Raw genomic sequence first — 21,619 nt, 5'->3', positions numbered from 1 at the left:
CGCGAGGTTAAAACTCTAGGTTTTTACCTCGATTCAGCTCTCTCCCTCAAAAAGCAAGTGAACTCCCTAGCCTCCACAACCACTTACACGTGTAAACTTATCCGTGCTGCCAGACCCTTCCTGTCAAGTGCCAGCTGCCTCACCTTGGCCAATGCTCTTGTCATGTCCAGACTGGACTATTGCAACGCCCTATATTCAGGTGCAAACAAGGCGGTCACAGACAAACTACAAAGATTACAGAATAATGCTCTTAGAGCAGCCCTGAATATCCCACGTAGAGAGCACATTTCCAAACATCGGACCGAGGCACACTGGCTCAAGATCAAGGACAGAATCTTCCTCAAAACCATCTCTCTCACAGCCAAATGCCTTAACAACCAAGCACCCCCATACCTAGCTGAAAGAATCCTATGGAGGTCCTCTAACCGATCGACAAGATCTGCCAACACCTACTTACTTGAAGTCCCTAGATTTAAACTCACCACGGCGGGTGGATCTAGCTTCCCAGTCAGAGCTGCCCAAGCATGGAACACACTCCCACTTGACCTTAGACGCCCCCTACCTTACACTAGATTTAGATCTAATGCCATCAAATGGCTGCACAACAACGATTGCAACACCTGTTAAGACAACATTCCTCTGCGCTTCCTCCTGCTGATCCTACATGTACTGCCTCACCTGTATCACCTGCTGTAAAGTATCACTTGCTGTAAATTACCACTGTTTTTGTAATAGGCTGTGTTCAGGCCTCTGTAACTAAGTTTCGAATCTACTTGTTTTGCTGCGCCCGACTGCCCACGGGCTTGGAGCGCATTAATAAATAAATAAACAAACAAACAAACAAACAAACAAACCAGATTCTCCCTCTTTCTATCACTTCTTTTCCCTTCCTAATGTTTCTGAAGGCAAATATACACATCTTGCATTTATATCACCACATAACACAAGCAATTCGAATTGCATATACATTGCCAGGAACACAAAATCTCCTCTACAGAATAAACAAACTCTACACAAGTAATTTTAGAAGGATTCCGATATAAATTTGCTATGAGGGTTTAATCCAAGGAGGTATACATCTCAGGATCCCATGTTAGCTCTATAGCCTGCACAAATGGATTTCGGTGACTGTATGTAGAGGCCTTCACATTCAAATTATTATTAACTCCAACCAAAGAGCTGGAAGATAGTCGGCCGCAATCCCCTTTAGTCTCAGGCAACAGAAGCAACGTGAATCCCTCCACCAGTGGAGGCACTAATAACCATGTTTCTTGTAGACAAAAACTATCAACTGACCAGGTCCCCCCCCCCAGTAAACAAGTGGGCCACCCCACTGGTGCTCCATGGTAACAATGTAATATCTTTCCCTGACCCATCACAATTAAGTATCGGGGTGCTGGATATTTCGCTAAGCCCACTGATGGTTAGCTCGCCTCGAATTCAAAGTTGCAGCCAGCCAGTTCCAGTCTTCCCTTTCTACTGGTTTTATATTTAACACTGCAGTAGTAGTAGTTTGTCTCTTTTGATCCTCTGCTCTAAAGCATTTTATTTGTAGTAAGGGGACACAACTTAACTCTAAATCTCGATTGTTTGCAGTATGTTCTGTTTGGGACCATCGGTTGCTTTTTGCTTATAGCTATGTAATGAGATCTCATATCCCCAAGCTCTAATATTGTAAGCAACCACTAATATCTGATTCATCACAACACCTGAATCAAAATGCAGTATAACTTTATCAAAGCAATGTTTATTCCAAAATTCAAAATGCTAATTGTCCTTAGATTCCAATTCTTCAAGTGTTGGAACTCTCTTTAAGAGCAAGATAACTTTAGTTCTATTGAAGGTTACTGGGTCATTGTCCAATGAAAGTTTTTCTAAGACTAGTTGGTTTACTCTTAAGGGAGTATTTACTCTGTTCCTGAGTTAGATGATTCCCTACAGTCCATTTGCCTTCTTTCTTCCATAGTAGTAAAAGGTAATACAAACACATTCTCATCACTCTCTCTCCCCAGCCCTTCTCTGTTATCTATAATTCGCTCTGCCCCGCCTCACTCACTCTGTCTTGGACTGCTAGATTTCCGACAGTAATCCCACCACACCCCGACATTCTCTCAAATCTTATTATATTTTGGATAGAATTCCCAATAGCAAACCTAGGTTCAGGCTTCATTATCTTCCCAAACCTCTTGAACTTCTTGAGCTTCATTATCGGTCCTCCTGTCACCTTGTTTCACTATAATAATCTCTTCACCATTTATTTTCTAAACTTCATTTGCACTTATCCTGGATTGTGTTCTAGCTAAATTTCCAGGCTCCTTACCCACCCTATCTGACTCCTCGATTATGGATAATGAAAGATTACGGAGGGATTTTCTAGATCCATTATTTACATCTCTCTTAGAATGTTTTCTATTTTTTGGTTACATAGTACCTAGACTAGAATTTCCTCCCTTCTATTTTCTTTTAGACTGGTAAAGAATTGCATAATCTGATGAGAGAGAATTAACGTCCTCCTCTGCCAATTCTACTATTTCAACAACATCCTTATCAATGATATGCACTTCACTTTCAGATATTAGCTCTTCCACAGTCTGCAGTATATTTAGACTCAGTGGAGACTGAGATAAGCCCAGATCTTCACTTTGAGACTCCTGTTCTTCCAATGCTCAAAATGAGTGTCTGCCTTCAGAGGTACCCACATGCACGTCAGCTGATACAATCACTTTATTCACAACCATGCCGAAGTCCATGTGTACAGCATTTACTTGCTGCTCTGTAGCTCTTTCAGTCATAGTGTTCTGTAATTGCATACTTTTGTCCTCTACCAGTATTTGTCCTGTATTTCCTAAATTAGTTTTAACCATAATGTAGCCCTCCATTACACAAAACGTATTATTCAAACTTGACAGGGTGCCACATTGCCCTTTTAACGTCGTTGTCATGCTTTCATGCATGGTAGTTAAAGCTGAAAATGATAGAAGCAAGGACATCTGTAAATTGTTCATTATGTCTGTCTCAACTGTATTAACAGAACTAACAATATATCCTGTAGATGTGGCTATGCCGATAGAAATTAACTTTAAGTAGTGTGTTCTCAGCAAACGACCCTCACCAGACTCATCAGACTGAGTCGCAGTTTGAGTTGCAATAGATTTCTTGTATAACTCCCTCACCTGCATTACACAATCCTTACAGCCATTTACTGGCGCAAATGGCCGTACAGTTTCACCTCCGGAGGAAACAGTTGCAACTTGCAAAGGTGGGGGGGATGGAAAGGGAAAGTAAATGGGTCTCACAAATGTCGGTTTAGGTATAGAAGGGACAGAGAGAACGTCTGACAACATTTGATGAAAATGAAACTGAGGCGAGGAGCCCAGATTATCAGACCTCATTGTTGGGGGTGCAGAAAGCATAAGGTTTCTTCTTCAAATCTGTTTGGCTCGTTTGCCCCAGTATGTCAGTCCGGTCACAAAAATAGAAATCTCCATATCCGTAACTTCCGTTAAAAGACCTTTAGTAACTGATAAAAGTGCATGAAAGAAGTTGTTTTTGTCCACGACCCCCCTCTAATTCTCATCTAATACTGAAGTGATAGAGGACACCTGGTTGCCATGTTTTAAAATAGGGTCTTGTCACAGCTCTTTGCCAAAAATAGTAGATGTAGAAAGGGTCAGGTTAAGGCTGGTAATACAATTTTAAGTGATATGTTTCGGGGTGGAAAATGTCTGCTGATTCCAATGGTAAGAGAGTCAATTGAACTAGCCACAATTGATTTCTGTTTTAAACTCGTGGCTGACAGAGCAGGTTGCAAAATCCCAGCCGCCCCGCCTGTGGCCGTTGCTGTGTCATTTGATTGATTTGAAGTAGAAACGTTATCGCTGATGCAGACACTACTCGAGATGCTCTTATTAGCCTCTCGTACCCCCACATCAATAAAATCAATAACTTCAGATATCAGTCCATGTTCCACATTACCAACCAGAGTCGCTTTAGCTATGTTACCTCGGATAGAATCCAACTCGCCTGCTGACAAAGACACACATCTTTTTTCAAACATCCAAGAGGAGGGAGGACAGGATGAATTTTCAGCTCTCTCCCTTGCTCCTTAATCCTGCAGCCATAACAGACCAACACTGCTCACTTCCCAGTGCCTTCCAGAGCAGCACATCCAACATGCTTGACATGGGTAACGCGGGAAACAAACTGCACAAAGGTGTGATTTTAATGCTCTAGACACTCCTCCAATAGTAGCCAGCAAGGACAGACTCAGCGGCCGCAATCAAAAAGTCTGGCCACACAGGAAACACACAGAACAACACATGTTATATATTTTGTAACGTTACCATCCTAATTCAAAAGCAAGTCATTTTCTGTATAATCTCAACCCGTAGGCAGCCAAACAACTCTCACAAAGCACTCGATTGGTGCACATCCAACAATACCAGGCAATTTCTGAATTGAGCTAAGGGATTAAAGTCGCAGATGCCTGACAAAAAGCCTGATAAAAAGCCAGACAATGCCTCATCTCACCCTTAAACAGGCACCATGATGCTGGAAGGGTAAACTGATTTTCACAGACAAACCCAGCCACATAAGAGCCAGAGTAGCCCAGGATTACTTATCAAGGAGAGAGACAAAAATTAATATACAAACAACCACCAGCCAGCAGCTTGCTTACCGTGCTCATATGATTACGAGCAACCTGCAATTTACTGCTGCTAGGTGGGCCACTTAGTTAATATCACTATTCACTGTGTCACATGTGTTGGATCCATGATGTACAGCGGCTCAGGTCGCCTCTCCCTAATCGTGCTATTAGAAACAATGTGCCCCAGAGCACCCTGGGGATCCACCGGTTGAGGCTCCTGGTCTTGTGCCGTACCAAATGAAACCAACTAAACCTAGCTCGCCCATGTTACTCATCGCTTTCTCTCTGATCACTGTTCTCCACAGGCTCATCAGAGGAGTGACCCTACCGACGTGGTTGCCGTGCATGTCAAGCCACACATAGACAGGATATGCTCTGGATATGTTCAGCCGCTTCCAACAATTACATTTGGGGAATCTTTATACTCACTTTAAAATAGTCATTAAAGCTGATCAGAGTGAGCCCTCTTGAGTTTTCAAAAGAACTCCCAGTCAGGCTCTCCTCTGCCTTGGAAAGCAAGTCTGCTTATGGTAATATTATTCTCATGGGTAGGGCCCACTTCTCCAGTTAATTTCCAGATTCAGCATTCATCCCTTTTGAACAGAGCACATCCCTTCTCTCTAGCTTTTGTTTCCAGAGTCATCTCTTCTTTCTATTCTCTGTGTATTGCTGCTTTTAAAATTGCTCATTTTCCCATTCTTTGTCATGGTCATGTCACACTTTTTGAATGGTCAAGTCCTTCCATTGGCTTATCTAACAGTCAACACTAGCAACTTAACACACTCCTCAATCTCCATTGGATGTTCATATGTCTGTATATGAAGAAGGTGACAGCTGATTTTTTTCACAGTAATGTTGAATTCTAAATCAGATTTTCTTTTCGACTTTTTCATAGCAACAATGCATATTGATAAAACACACATTTCTGTAATCCCCCAGCCCACATGCACGTCTGCACATGCAACATAATTATGTGGAGTTAATTTTAATAAAGTTATCAATATTAATAATTGTGTAGTTTTTAATAAATATAGGAACATCGAATGTTGACTGATTAGATAGAGGGGAATCCCATGGTAACAAAGCACTCTTCCCCTTGATCCTACATCATATCATTTCAGAGTTCAATTTTAAAAATAATGTGTATGGCACCAGATAATGGTACATTTAAATGATGCCCTCCAACTGAACTCTGGACACAGAACCTTGTGTTCAACACAATGGGCCTCATTACAAGTTTGCCCGTCCGGATACAACTGTACCAGTAAGCTTACCGGTTCCGTTGTATCCAGACCGGCAAACTCTGAGTTGTGCTCGCGGGTGCCTTTCATTTTGCCAGGTCTGACCTGGCGGAATGAAAGGCCACTGTGAGCACAGCAAGCCTGTAGCACTGACACAGTAATGAACCGTGTCGGTGCTACAGGCATCCCCATTCCCATTGAGCCCTATGGGAATGCTATGGGAAAGGGGATCTAACGGCTCTGGCACCCGCAAAAAGGCAATTACCGGATCCAGAGGGGCTGGAATACCCCGGTAATTGCCCATCCATGAGTGCAAGACCCTGTGTCAAGTTTGGAGGTAGCCTTGCCGGTTTTACCAGCAAGGCTACCTCCAATCTTGTAATGAGGCCCAATGACTCATGTGAGCAACTTTTTGTGATGTCTTCAATCAAAGATTGATTTAAGTAATATGACAGGTCTTCTTTGATTCCTTCCATTAGGTCGACGATTTTATTTTATTTATTTATAATAATTTATATAGCACAGCCACTAACCCGGGGCCTTAAGGGCGCTGACAAAAACAACAAACAGTTCCAGTAACAGCGAGGCCCAGTAAGGCCAAGAGAGAGCCACGAGTCAGAAGTGAGAATAAACTCATATAACCAGTGTCAGAGAAGCACATTAGTTAAACATATGTGTTTTTACGCCGATGAGGAAGACTTTATGGAGAGGCAACTTATAAAGATGTCATGCTAAGTGCACTGAAGTGTCTTTGAAATCTTAGAGGGGGTGAACAGGGCTCTGACCACATGGTCAGTTCAGATTCTAATCTCTGCAAAGACCATGGATTTCAGATTGCTGGAATTCAATTAAATGGATTTTCAAGTAATTACCCTTAAACTACTAGGCCTCTGTGGGATGATCCTTTTCCAGATAGTCCTTTGTTGGTGGGTTTTAATGGTTTGAATGAAGTTAGAAAATATTTTGGATATGTGTATTCGACTATGCATATGGACTATAAATGTATTTATTTATTATGTTTATGATGTATATTCTATGTAAAAAGTTTATTTATAAACTAAAACACATTAATAAATAATAATAATAATTAATTGTTTTTCCTGATGTGATAATTGAGCCGTCCCCCAAAGGGCAGATTTGTCAGGTGACAGCTAGGCTTTAATGCACACCCTGGGTAATGGAAAGTTCAAACTCGCTGTTCTGCTACCTTGAATAGCCACACGAATTGAACATTGCCACAGCCACATTGAAACCCCCATTGAGCCGTATAGTTTTAAGACAATAATGGATTCCTGTATGAAATCTAGCACATGGCTATAAAACCAAATCTAACTGTTGTTGGAAAAAGAATTACTGTTTTCATTTACCTGTTTCACCTGCTTCCATAAAATGCATTGTTACAATATAGGAGAGCTTTATATAATGTAATGGTTAATCTGGAAAGTCTGCAAGCACAGCAGGGAGGCAGGGGCATCGACTTCAGGTTTTCCCTGGGGTGTGCCGGCACCCGAAAAAAAAGAAGTCCCATTTAAAGTATAGAGAATTTTACGCAGATGGCCTTTCCCAGGGGGGTGCCCGAGCCCCAGAGCACCATCGTACTCGGTGCCCCTGCAGGGACGTTGCCTATGTGTGGCATTAAAAACACATGGCATATCCCATAACATTGCAATATAATTCACCTGACTTTTATCACTTTAGAATGAACATTTCTGTACCATAGATTGTGTTGTCTTACTTGCTTATTCACATTTCTGACACACTTGGGTAATTCTGCTTTTTGATTATGCAATTCCATGATTTTTAAGGTTTGAGCTTTCAGCCTTTCCTGCTGTTGATTTAAAGCTATTCAATACTCAATTTTGGGCTACTTCACATGAATGTTCATGGTATGTGTGAAATTCTATGCCAATTGTGGGATGCTGTCTCTGAAGGGAGAATGTAACTACTTGTATACCATAAGAGCACCCTTGTTGTGGTAGCTGGTGTGAAGTGCAAATCATGATTAAAGCAATGCATTATTCTGCCATCTCTCCTCTTTAAACTTCGACACACTGTGCAGGTTTGATCAGTTTTAGTTCCTGGTCTTATATTTCCTACTTTCCAAGGCTCATGAAAGTAACAGTCTTTAAAGGTCAAGGGCACTTCCCTCCTTGCAACCCTCTCTGGTCTTGCCTGTCTTTATCTTCGTATTAAACTGCCATCTTGGAACTGCTGTTTCCTCTTGTGTTTTGCCTCCGCGTGCTTTTGTGCTCCGCCATTTATCTGTGCAGGGAAGCGTGATGGAAGTCAGGGGTGTGTAATCATCAGTAATTGCCTGACCTTTCCTGACCATTGTATTGGGACATGTCAGGTATATGGTTCTGGTGTTAGTCTGTTGTCGCTCACAGTGACCTGTCCGCGAGAAAGTGTTTGTGTCGGGAAAGAGAGGGTGGGTTGAGTTCCCAGGTATCCTATCTTGTAGGATGGGGAAAACGTGTTACAGGGAAGGGAATACTGTGTCTCACCCTCACATGTCCCACTTCCACTCCCCGAAAACCCCTCATCCCGGTGATCCTCCTGAAACTGGTCCACCCCCAGGAACTAGATCCAAAAGCAATGGCAATGTCCTGTCCACCTGGATGACAGATTTCCAAGGACTAGCGGGTGAGACACCTTCAGGTTTTTCACAGCAGGGGCAGGGTTGTAGCTCATTAATATGCTCAGAAGGGCCAGCAGAGTTCCCAATGCTAGAAAGACCTGAACATTGATCAATTTGGGTGAATTGATACAACCGGCTGGGTCGTCTTAGTGACCCGAAAGAGAGTACAACAAACTTGAAAAGAAGAGCCTGGGACATCCTCAGACACTGCCAGGCTAGTGAATGGCAAGTTTAATCAATCCGGATATCAACACCATCTCCGGGAGATTGTGATGGACTTTCAGTGACAGCCCTAAAACCCCCATAGAATCACGTGGATTTATTTGTTTTTTGGAAAGAATAACAAACCGAGAGGGACATATTTTGTCTCACATTTGTATCCATCTCATGGTTTTGACACCAACCAAGAGAAATTAACAAAGCACTTACATTGCAGTGAACAATAAAGCAGTGGATTAAGCAGGAAGGAGCAGCAAAGTTTCATCATGTCCTTCCTGGCTGATATCTTGCCTCTTTCATTAGGCACCTTGTAAGACTCCAAATGATGATATTAACTCTGAGCTACCAGATTGATTACAGTTTACATGTGCCTTACAGATTTATGCAGCATATATATATATATATATTATAGGGTGGCAATAACTGCCCTATAGTTAAGGTGTGTCTGAGATAAACGTCTGAGCCTGCCCCCCAAGACTGCAAAGTTTCATAAAGATTTGTTAAAAAATACAAATGTATTAAGCTTCAAATGTATTGTTTTTTTCCAAAAGTGTGGCCGACTTCCCATTCATTTTCCCATTAACAAAAAACTAAATTTTTGCCAAAGCGCACAGCCCAAACCACTGGACGTATTTGGACCAGGTCTGAAAGAACTTGTGCGCGAAGCGTTGACTTGCACGCCATGCATGGTTTGGGGTTATTGTGTGCAGAAGCTATTTTAAATATTTGACAGAGAAGGGGGTGTCCCCCCCAAAATAGAGACATCTCCAATGGTGCATTGCAGGATCATGGTTTTCAGAAATGGAACGACTGCCATCTTGTTTTTCTCTCTCGATGCAAGAAATATTCAGAGCCATAGCCGAGGTTATGGGAAAATGAAACACAGTAAAAAGCTATAGGCAGGTCAAAAAACATACAAATGACATCAGGGAAGAGGTGTGGGGGTGGCTAGAGGGCACACAGTCAAATTTGAAAGTTGGAGGTTGCCCAGGGAACGAGTTTGCAACACAAAGCTTTCTGTAGCCTCAACTATAACCGTGAATAGCCGACATCTGAAAGCAAACGGTGTCACAGAAGCAGCGTGTGTTTTGGGTTGAAAGGGAGAGGGTATGGGAGGTGATGTCACCGTCTGGGGAGTGGGGGTGCTGGCACAAATGAGGGGGGCACTTGGTGATAGCCTGGGGGGGCAGGGAAGCATTGTTTTCTCAGTCATTTTGACTATATTTGCAGTTATATCCGAGGCTATGAAGGACTAGAGATATCCGCGGGTAAGAGTAGTTCTGTATTCGCGTGGCTATATTTTTGGGGATGTCTGTGTTCATTTATTTTTTGAAGTTATTTGTATAGGTATAGTGACGTCGGGGGTGAAACATCACTGGCCAGTGACCTGGTAGGTATTAGAGAGTCTTTTTTTATGTGTATTTTCAGACTATTGAGCATGTGAGGATTTGAAGAAAAATAGAAGAAAATACTTTAATTGTTAATTAACAAAATAAATATAAAGATTATCAATTGTAGTCTAGTTTTAGATGTGCCATACAATGTATTTTAGGTTGTTTATTCTCATTTATGGTATAATATTGTGTGGCTGTGAAATGTTTGCCTATCTAGTTTATTGTAATATATTTTTCTATGTTTTCTTATTTTTCAGTTACTTTACATAAGTACATGAGTAGTGTTGTACTGTATTGATCATTTAAGTTGGATTCTAGTATAAAATGTGAAGTCAGTCCCCCTTTTAATGAACTTTTTGTAACCGCAGTTATTGTAAAAGTCAATGAACTGTAGCTGTGGGTATAATAAAAAATGTTTTTTTTGTTATTATGTTTTGTATTTGTGTATTTATGTATGAAGAGTAGTCCTTAAAAGGACTGTTTTGGGGTACACTGAATGTAGAACCTAGGCACATCAGGAGCACTGTTTTGATGTTACGAAGGAACACTGCATTTCCTTCCTCAGTTAGGTCTACTCCATCATGTCTATAGAAATTGGCCAGGTTGAACTGTATGTTGTTGTTCGAAATCCATAATTGGTTGTGGTCTATCATGAATGGTGAACCTGCCTTATTAACATTTCTCTGGGATTTCTCAATGTGGTCCATCTCCATTATTGCCTTTGAGTGAGATTGGAAAAGATAAAGATGGTGTGAGAAAATAGTTCAATTAGTTTTCCCATGTCTTGTTTTATCATTAACGTAAGGGACACACCTCGTACATTGCCCAAATCATTGCCTCCACAATGAATTAGGTGGACATCTGGGTGCCCTCTACTTCTCAGACTTAACAATTTTGTAAAGACTTGGAATCAACGTATTCCCCGCAATCCAAACCATTTAATTGCAAAATCTCTCAAACCTAGGTCCATGTTAATATTTAGTTTCTCACAAAAAGCCAGCTACCAAAACAGCCAACTGTCTCGAATAAGCCACACGGTTTTCAAACCAGTCACGATATCTGTAGTATTTCTCTGTTTCCAGGAAAATGATTCCTAGTTTGAATATCTAGTAGTTTGTATCAGCAGGGTATGTATGATGTGTGTGTGTGTTGTAGTTTGTAATTGGTTGATGGTGTGCTTGATATTATTCACGGCTATACAGCAGCCACCCAGCACGTGGCATTGCTATTCGTGGGTAGATACCCACACAACCCCAACCCGCACCCCCCTTGGGCAAATGACATGTTGTGTGTTTGTGGACATGTGGTAGCCGCGGCTATACGAAATTTTGGGTGGGGTGGTCTCGTATATGAATTGAGTGGGGGGTTGTAAGAGACTAGGGGAGTGGAGAAGGACTATGAGGAGTGGAGGGGGCTGGTAAACACGTTGGGGACAGTTTTTGGAGTTTGGTGGAGTGGAAATGCAATTTTGAAACCACAGTTTTTGTGATTAGCCATGGTTATCAGCAAACATCCAGGAGGGGCTTCTTGTCTAACCACGTCTATGAAAAAAGCACCTGCATAGGTACGTCAATATTCTGTGTTTTATTTGTTGTGGCTGGAACCACGGGTATATTTAAAGTCACGTCTATAAATATGCATTTTCAGTGCAGTAATCATATTTGTTTGTGGATGATAGAGTACAGATTTGTATTTGTGTGTGTTATTTTATGTACTTAGTTGTTCACTTAATTGATTTGAAGGTTTGAAGGGCACTTTAGTTTGATTTGGGGCTTGTAGAAAAATGTGTGTGCAGCTGCGGATGCAAACCAAGATCAGAAGTTGCGTCGAATAGTTGAGGCCCAAAGATACGTAGCCGCGTTCAAGTATGTCAACCTCCTTTGGCTCATTTCGCACACGCGTGTAACCCCCCAGTCAATGCTGCATGTAGCCACGCATGTATCCTTAGTAGATGCAGCTATAAAACCTTTTTTATTTATATATATATATATATATATATATATATATATATATATATATACACATTTATATGGGCAGTAGTCTTGTACATATTTATTTTAAAATATATTGAGTGTAGTCTTTCTACACGGTTACTGTAAAACCTTAATAACTATTCATGAACAGTACATGCAAATACTTTAAAGAGTTAAGTACATATGTAAACACATTTTTTGTAACAACAGGTTTATTTTGGGGTTAGGAGGTTGCACAATTGCCTTTTATTTTACTTTCTAGACACAATACATTGTTTTGTTTAGCTGAATTGTCTGTATTATTAATGTTGATTATGTATGGAATAACAAAACCCTTGAAATTCAAGGAAACAACTTTAGTTGCAGGGACATTAAGGTGAGCAATACATTGTAACAAAACCCTTGAAATTCAAGGAAAAAACTTTAGTTGCAAGGATGTTAAGGTGAGAACTTAATGCAACAAAACCCTGGAAATTCAGCTAAAGCCACCATAACTTTGTGCCCCCTATTGCGCAGACTATGACCACAATGATGACATCACAGATCAAATCACTGATCACATCGCTAATTACATGTTGTATGGTAACAATGATGACATTACAAATCACATCACTGATGTCATCACTGGTGACAAAACAAATTGCATTGTATATAACTGATTACATCAATAATGGAATTAGACATAACATCATTCATAAGTTAGCTCATGAAAGCTTTGATTACCCTAATAACAATTTAGACTGTGGACTTGGCCATGACAAAGAATGGGGTCACTGGCCAGCACCAAAGGCCACAGCTAGTCGTCGGTTAGTGTTGAGAAATACCAATCTGCATGGTTAAAAGCTATGCCTAGTAGCCCATCACTATTTTAAAATATACAGTTGGCAACGATGAATGCTGTAGTCACTGGCCATGGCTAAAGGCCATGGCTAGTGCCCATTAATATGTCGGAATATACAGTCAGCACAACAACATGCAGTGGCCACTGGCTAGTATTGTGTTGAAGACCATGGCTAGTGGCTGGTTAGTGTATATAATATACAGTGGGTGTCACGATGCTCAGGTCCAAGGCGCAGGAGCGGCGCAGAACCAACCACCCCCTCTATGGTCTTGGTACCTGCAAGTCAGAGCTTACACAGACGTCCTTGACCAGAGTGGGGAAGGAGGGTTAGGGTCTCGATGATTGGATAGGTAGGGGGATTTTAGGAAAACCGGATTGAGGTTTAGGTAGGAGTTGTGGGTAGGACTGGGGGAATTAGGAAAGGGTTGATGGTTGCACACTTTTGTTTTGCCAATGTTTTGGCATAGATATAGATAAAGCAACAAGTACACTTTTACCTCCACTTTACAGGTAGGGGGCTGCCCCTCACTCACTACCCCAGATACATATAGTCCAACATAGGCCAGTCTTCACCAGCGCAAAGAGTAATCAACATGCACATGCACAATTAGCTTTTTAGCTTTAGTGTCCTGTCCAGCAAGGGCCGTCAAGTCCTGTGCCACGTCTATGGTGTCTGAGTGACTGGTTCAAGCTAAAAGAAATAAAGGACAAGCATTAGCATGTGCTTTTCGAGTACACGGTCATTCTTTCTTCGTGCCACACTCAACACGCATCAAGCACATTTTATTTCAAGGTTCTTAGATCCCAATCATGTGCACTGCTGCACGTGGGTTGTTGCGCGAATTATCAATAGTTCGCAACAGGTGGTCTTTCCCCAGGCCCCTGCAAGTGCACCCAATAGACGTGTTCTCTGTTACTATTGCTTTTGTCTCGTGCCCCTGTTTTGGCGTTAGGTTTCGCAAAAACATGCGATTGTTAGACAAGCACCAAAGCTCTCATAATCCCAAAACAAACAAATGGGGGTAATGACAATCGCTGTCCCACGGCGCTGATAACCACGCCCACTTAGCTTAGCTTGCAGGTGCAGGGGCTCTGGAGGGGCTAGTGGTGGCCCCCTATGCTTTCCCCACAATCCCGCAGGCTCCCAAAACAATGCGGCACTTATCTTGCAAAGGCGAGGGGCCGGATGTCTGCTCTGGTGGGGCTGGGCCCCTTGCGTGTGTTTTCCGGGGAGCTGCTGGGCACACGTCTTCTCACATCGGTGTCTCAAGCACGTGTCCCGTGCCTTGGGACTTGCGCATGCACGTTAGTGTGCCACACACGGCTCGGCTCCCTATTGGCCCAGGCGTTCGCAAAACATGCTGGGTATTGTAGTTTTGGAGCGCCTTTCACCTGCAGAGAGGGCAAAGCAGTCTTCTATAAGGCTGTAAGCCCTTAGATGTGGTTCTCACAGCTTGTTTAGGTTTTTTAACTGGTGCAAGCATGACAGCCCGAAAAGTCCCTTTATGTTTCACCTGTCTTTGTCCTTGTCTGCCCCTGACAGTGGGCATAGTCGAAAGCCATAGTTAGTGGCTGGTTAGTGTTGTGTAATACACAGTGGGCACGGCCGAAGGCCATCGCTTATTGCATTTTATTATTTTAAAATATACAGTGGACATGGCCAAAAGATGTACAAACGGCTCAAGGTCAAAGGCCATGGCTAGTGGCCTATTAATATGTTAGAATATATAGTGGACACAGTCAAAGATTATGGCCAGTGGCCAGTATTGTGCTAAAGTCCATGGCTAGTGCCTTATCCAGTTGAAGTCTGTACCCACAGGTAACGGCCAAAATCTATGGTTGGTAGCCTGTTATTTAAAAAAAAATGTATTGGCATTTTGTTAAACATAACAAACTGGCAACGATGAAAGTAACAAAGGTATCAACGTACTTCATGTTTTAGCAGGCCAATGAAATAAACAATAAAGGGGGGATACAGGACGGACAACAGGACAAACGAGTAGGGTGACAACACCAGCTGGGGAAAAACAAGAGGAAAATAAACCAACCAATTGTGCTGATGTAGTACACGGTCACACTGATCTTTCACAACATTGTCTCTGTATAGGCATGGATGCGAGTTTCTGAATCCATGCTTCTGACCTGACAGTGAGAAGGCGACAAGCCTTGTCTCCACTAGCTGTCTGTATTGCAAGATTGGAAGCAAGATGCGTCAGTCATCAGGGAGTTTATGGGGGTTTATCATCAGAGGGTACAATGCAGAGTTAACCAGTGATTTCCACGGTAGCCTGTTAGCGCACATGGATGAAGGTTGTGACCACTGTCCATAGCTGAATGCCATAACTAATAACACATTCATGTTTTAAACTATATTTGGCCATGCACACTGACCATGGCTGAAGGCCATGCTTAATGCCAGTTACTGTTGTAATGTTATTAGTGACATAATCCGTGATGTGATCTGTGATGTCAGCATTGTGGTCATGGTCTGCGCAACAGGGGGCACAAAGTTAAGGTGTCTTCAGCTGATTTTCCAGGGTTTTGTTGCATTATGTTCTCACCTTAACCTCCTTGCAACTAAAGTTTTGCTCTTGAAAACATATATATATGTAAATATATATATGTGTGTAGTTATGGTTAAGTTGCTGTTTCCATAGGAAGAGCACTTTTTGGGCGGCCTATAACTCTGCTCCCTCTGGACGATTCCTCACCAAACTTTGCACATAAAGTATATGGGCCACTCTGAATTATTTTGCAAACTTTGGTGATGTTTGGTCCATTGGGGCAAAAGTTATAGGGGGGTCCCAAAACGTCTTTTTTTCCCATAGACTGAATGGGGGAAAAACTTTGTGCACACCTACAGTCCAAACCGCTGGATGGATTGTCATCAAATTTGCGGCAGGGGCAGGGCCTTGGTCCCAAAAGGGTGCTTTTGTAAATTTGGTGCCAATCTGCCCAGTAGTTTCCTTTAAAATTAATAAAAAAGATGTCTACAAAAATTAGTAATATGTATGTCCGCTCCGCGGTCACAGTTCCCTGTTCGCTCCGCGGACAAGATACCGATTGGTCAGGGGGGTGGCGTCATGACCGCAGACACGCGACGTCTTCGCCGATTGGCTACAGCGAGCCATGATGTGCGTTAGAATATGTGGATGCGCCCAACATCTTGGATCCGAAGACAGCGCGGCGCCACCAGAGGTGGAATGCTATTTTGTAAACTGTTTTGCTCTCCTACAGAGCGTGGGGAGGATCACAGAGTAAGAGATGGCTTAAATACTGTATTTGTTTGGGCGGCAGGTGGTAATGATGTATTCGCCATGCGAAATGGTGTTTGGGAAAGTCTTCTGAACACCTACAGTGCTTGGAGAGGTACAGAGCATAAGAGATGACTGAAATACTGCACTTGTTTGGGCGGCAACTGTTAATGATGTATTCTCCATTGCCGCCTTGTTCAGGATATTTGTACATGCAGAAAATGAGAGGTGCAATAAGGGTAGTATTTTAGTCCGTGCTGTGTAGAGGCACCCTGAAAATGTTCGAAGGACACGCGTTGTGCTACTGACCATTCAAAATGAGTACATGACGTTATTAGATGTCATTTTCCTATTGGTCTGTTATTGATTAGTATGCCACCATGGTTATGACATGCTGCAGTGGTTGTGGCCAGGGCCTACAGCCTTAGATGCATGGCCGCAGGCCGTAGGCCAGAGGCCATACTTTCAAGACTCTAGGCCCTGGCCACAACCACCACAGCATGTCACAACCATGGATACACCTGTAGTATTGACTAACGATTACATGGTTGTGGGGAGTGTGTACAGCACCCAAGAACAAAGTTATAAGCACTGGAGGTGTAAGCCACTGCACACCCACAGATTGCAATATCTATGGACATACAGCTAGGAGTGCAGTCTCTGGCCAGAACAAGCAAAGCAAACTACACCTATCAATACACCCGTACTACTGCACATCACTGAGGTTGTTGTGGGCAGGATGTACAGTTTTGGTTGCATGGCTGCAGGCTGTAGCCCATCCAACATACTCCTAAAGCCCTGGGCTCAGCCCACATCCAACGCATCATATTAGAGCAATGCATACACCTGTAGTATATGTTAGTATGTGAGATGGTTCTGGGGAGGGTGTATTGTCTTGGGTGCATGAAATATTCAATACAGGATGTGAACACATTGGTGTACCTTGCACAAACAGAATGGAGGCAGTAAATATTGTGTAAGTTTAATTTTGCCCACTCTGCACCGGACCGTGCTTTATTGTTCTCTTACTGCACATTTAATTGTGCCAATATAATTGTTGTATTATCTTTCTGCACTATTACATTATTTCAGTTATATTTGAGAGTGCCCAGGTTGTACATTTGTAGTACTTATTTGAATAGAAATACAGAAACGACCTTCTAAGCAGTGGAGTTATAAGCCAGTGTACCCGTATACATTCAAATGTATGCGGACATATATCCAAATCTGTAGGTCCAGCCAACAAGCACTACAGCATATTAGACAGGCACGTTAGTGGCTATGTTGTTATGGTGGAGTTGCTGTTTCCATAAGAAGAACACTTTTTGACTGCCTTATACCTGTGCTATACTTGGATGAATCGTCACAAAAGTTTGCAAAAAATATTGTATCGCTCACTGTGACTTTATTTGGAAAGTTTGATGATGTTTGGTGCAGGGGGGCGCAAGTTATAAGGGGCAGGGGTTCTGAAAACGTCTTTCTCCTTAGATTGAATGGGGGGAAAAGTACGTGCACGTGAACATGTGACTCATTCCCTGATAGGTTGTACAACCGCGTAAAATAAGTGAGCTTTTTTTCGGTGCCCCCCCTATGTTTTATTAATGTTTTAGTGTACGCGGATATCGCTAGTAACACATGAAACCAACACTGCATTGGACTTCACACACTCATGTAACAGTATTTCGGAAGTTGACCTTTGAGGGGGCCGGAAAGCGATGTGGAAGTGCAAAAAGAAAAAGTGGAGCTTTTTTGTCACCAAAGTTATACGTCTAAATGGAAGTTCCTGCTTACTGTTCCATGAGCAATTACTGCGTGTGTGTTCTAATGTTTACATTTTATTCATGTTTTAGTGTATGCGGATATCGCCAGTAATACATTGAAAACAAGACTGCATTGGACTTCACACACTCATGTAACAGTATTTCAGAATGTGACCTTTGAGGGGGCCGGAATGGGATGTTGAACCGCAAAATAAAAAAGTGGAGCTTTTTTCTCACCAAAGTGATACGTTTAAATGGAAGTTCCTGCTTACTGTTCTATGACCAATTACTGCTTGTGGGCTAAAATGTTTTTGGAATAAAATTGCCGTCAGATTGGCATCCTCAGTTTTGTAAACTACGGCACCCATCTGCACTGTTTGCTGGAAAGATCCCTTCGGGATGTGTATGGGAGTAGCGGTTCTCATAATTGGATTGCAATATGTTGCTTCAAACAAGAATGTATTTGGCTTCTGAGTGAAGGCCACATGAGTTGCTTTTTTGGTTGACCACCCAATACCCTGCGCATCTGAGTGAGTGTATAAGGGGCAATTGTTTTTTGACCTTGTGTGAAAAGGGAAACTTACTGGCAGTTCACGGAATGAAAAGGTTGAAAGAAATAGCAATTGATAACGTTATGTTTCAAAATGTTTCTAAGGGACATGGAACATCAGTATACGAAGAATCTTCCATGTGAACACATTGGTGTACCTTGCACAAACAGAATGGAGGCAGTAAATATTGTGTAAGTTTAATTTTGCCCACTCTGCACCGGACCGTGCTTTATTGTTCTCTTACTGCACATTTAATTGTGCCAATATAATTGTCGTATTATCTTTCTGCACTATTACATTATTTCAGTAATATTTGAGAGTGCCCAGGTTGTACATTTGTAGTGTATGACTGCACTCATTCTTTTTTAGCATTACTATTTCTTATTTGAAACCTTAACTATCTCCACATAGCTTTTTGTAAACCTTTGCACGTTTTTTTAGTCTTTTTTGAAATCACGCAACGTAATTTTTTTTTCATTCTCCCTTCCTTTTCAATTTATAACTGCATTATCCTCTTCCTGTGTAGTTGGCATTTTTTTTTCTCTTTCGGCGAATGCAAAATCTCGGCGTTTGTAGCTTGGCACTATAGGTACAAATGGACATTAGTAACATTTTATTAAAATGTCATGTTTGAACATGTACCTTTGTGCAGTACTTTGCACATTTAATGTGTCTTTTTTTAAATGTTTTGGTACAGGTTGGTTATTGACACATATTTTCTGTAACCTTTCCCGTCTAGGTATATCTTGCCGTATTGTGCGTGTCATGGGTTTCACTTGCCGAGTGACAGCTTCTTCGGACGGCAAATGCAGCTGCTGGTGAGCGGTTGCCTGTCCATAACAATTATGTGGAATGAGACTTTAAGTCTGTTTTGTCCATACGCTGAACTCGCTATGCGGAGCAACGTCACTTCATTTACGGTGCTGTAGACTGGAGGTCATGACGACTTTTGGGAAATCACTGTGGAAACAAAGCGACTGCTTCAACGAAATCTCCAAATTTTTGTCTGCCAAAAAAAACACATGTTCGTGATCTTCTACATTTGCAATGCCGCCCTTAGAACTATTGTTATGATTGCACTAAAAATGCCCTTACTCCGATGGTCTCTGCCACTTTGTTCTTAAATAAACCTACTTTGCAAACTGTAAAATTTTCACGTTTTCTTTTACATCGAACTGCATCATTTCCAAATGTTAGTTATTAGGTTGTACGTCGCTGTATGTTTGTTTACAAGTGCGGCGTCACGTCACGTACTTGTGCTTTTTGCAGCCTACCATGGAAAGGGAAGAGGGGCTATGTATGGAATAACCGCCTTCCATTTCTATGGCGCCCATCTTGAAAGAGGATTTTGTTTTGTAATCCGAACTGCGACCGCCGCCCTGGATTACAACAACTAATCGTCCCTTTGCTAGTTTAGAGTATTACTGGCAAAGATTATGGCGTCTATGTACTTTACTGAGAAATATGCAGTATTTGGAGTGTATGCAATTTTTTTTTTTCCTTACACTGTGAAAGGTTGTTATTAACGCATTATTATCCTTGTATATGGGTGGGTTTGTTTTTTGGCACGGCAGACAATAAGGGAATTTGTGAACGGCAATGAGCAAAAAGGCAATAAACGGTAATATGGGTTGGTAGATGTACAGCGATATATTTTGTCAGTTTGTTATGTGCAAGGTAGCGCCACTGTTTCTTATGCTTTCTCATAACACCAGTGCTGCTGTTTCTTAGGGGGGAAGGATGCTTTTTGCTGATGTCTTTTTCAGATAAGTAAAACTTTTGCTAACAATATATAATGTGTAGTTCATTGGTAATCCCTGCATACCAATACATGTTGGCGTTGTGTACGGCAAATGTTGAGGGTGGACGTTCCGACATAAATATAACATCTATTTCCACACTGTCCACGAGGCATAGATGGTACAGATAAGTGTGTACTAATTCCGGGACATGTCACGGTGCTGTACGCCAGCATACTTTCATGTGGCATTCTTCGCAAGGTGTATACTGTTTGCCAAACGACTCTTGGTAAAGGGATGTTATGGTTACGTTGCCCTACTGAAAATCTGTGACATGCAGTACAAAATGTCTTTCTTAGCAAGACCATACACTTAAATTGTCCTACTAAAAACCCGTACAATTCACTAAAAAAAAACTTTGTGCTGCGGGGCGTTATGGTTGCTTAGCGTACCATAACTGGCGAATTTCAAGGGTTTTTAGGTTTTACTTTGAACCATAATGAGACTTTTGTATTATGTCACGTTTGTAAAAAACTTTTAGTGAATTTCACAGGTTTTTGGTAGCGCAACTTAACCATAACGTCCCGTTAACAAAGTTTTTTTTAGTGATATATATATATATATATATATCATATTTTTGTCATCATTATCGTAATCAGTGCACCAAATATTCTTTTGGCATTTCGTCATTACTCTTCCCTCAACGTAAACTTAGGATAAGAGCAGGAGATCAGAGGTAAGGAAGGGTGACAGTGAGGGGGAGTGCATTCTGTGACACAATAACATTCCACGGCTGCCAGCAGATTCCAATTGCGTTTTTTAACAAAACCAAAAGGAAGCTGTGAACCAATAGTTCGTCCAAACAAAGCATTTGTATGCACTGCCCCTGTGTAATATTGTCTGAGACCATTCAGAAGGGAAGCTCATGAAATGGGTACTGCAATGTCTGCCATAGCACCCCAGCAGCTTCCTTTCCAAAGAAAGGGAGAGTTCAGGAAGAGCCTTCCTTGTATCTAATATTGTTCTTTTGTCACTTCTTGGCATGTGGTATTTCCTCAATATATACATTTTTATATACTTCAGACTTGAATCAATACTGGAATTGACGTTTCGAGCTTGACACTGACTTGACACTACGCACACACACAAACACATGCACACGCGCACACATACACATACTACTCACATACCTCTCGATACCACTCAAAAGTGTGGATTGGCTTTCATCACTGTTTGTACTAGGAATATGTATGTTTCAAGGCCCGGTTATGTTAATCAATTGACCAAGAGCAATGTTGGCTTAAGGCTGAGTGACAGAATACTTTTTAATCTAAAACAAAGGTAATGGAATGTAAGTAGTT

The sequence above is a fragment of the Ambystoma mexicanum genome, chromosome 1q, assembly GCF_040938575.1.
Source record: "Ambystoma mexicanum isolate Mex_15411 chromosome 1q, UKY_AmexF1_1, whole genome shotgun sequence".
NCBI classification, from domain to species: Eukaryota; Metazoa; Chordata; class Amphibia; order Caudata; family Ambystomatidae; genus Ambystoma; species Ambystoma mexicanum.
The sequence above is the reverse complement of the archived record's forward strand: the minus strand, read 5'-3'. Positions refer to the sequence as shown.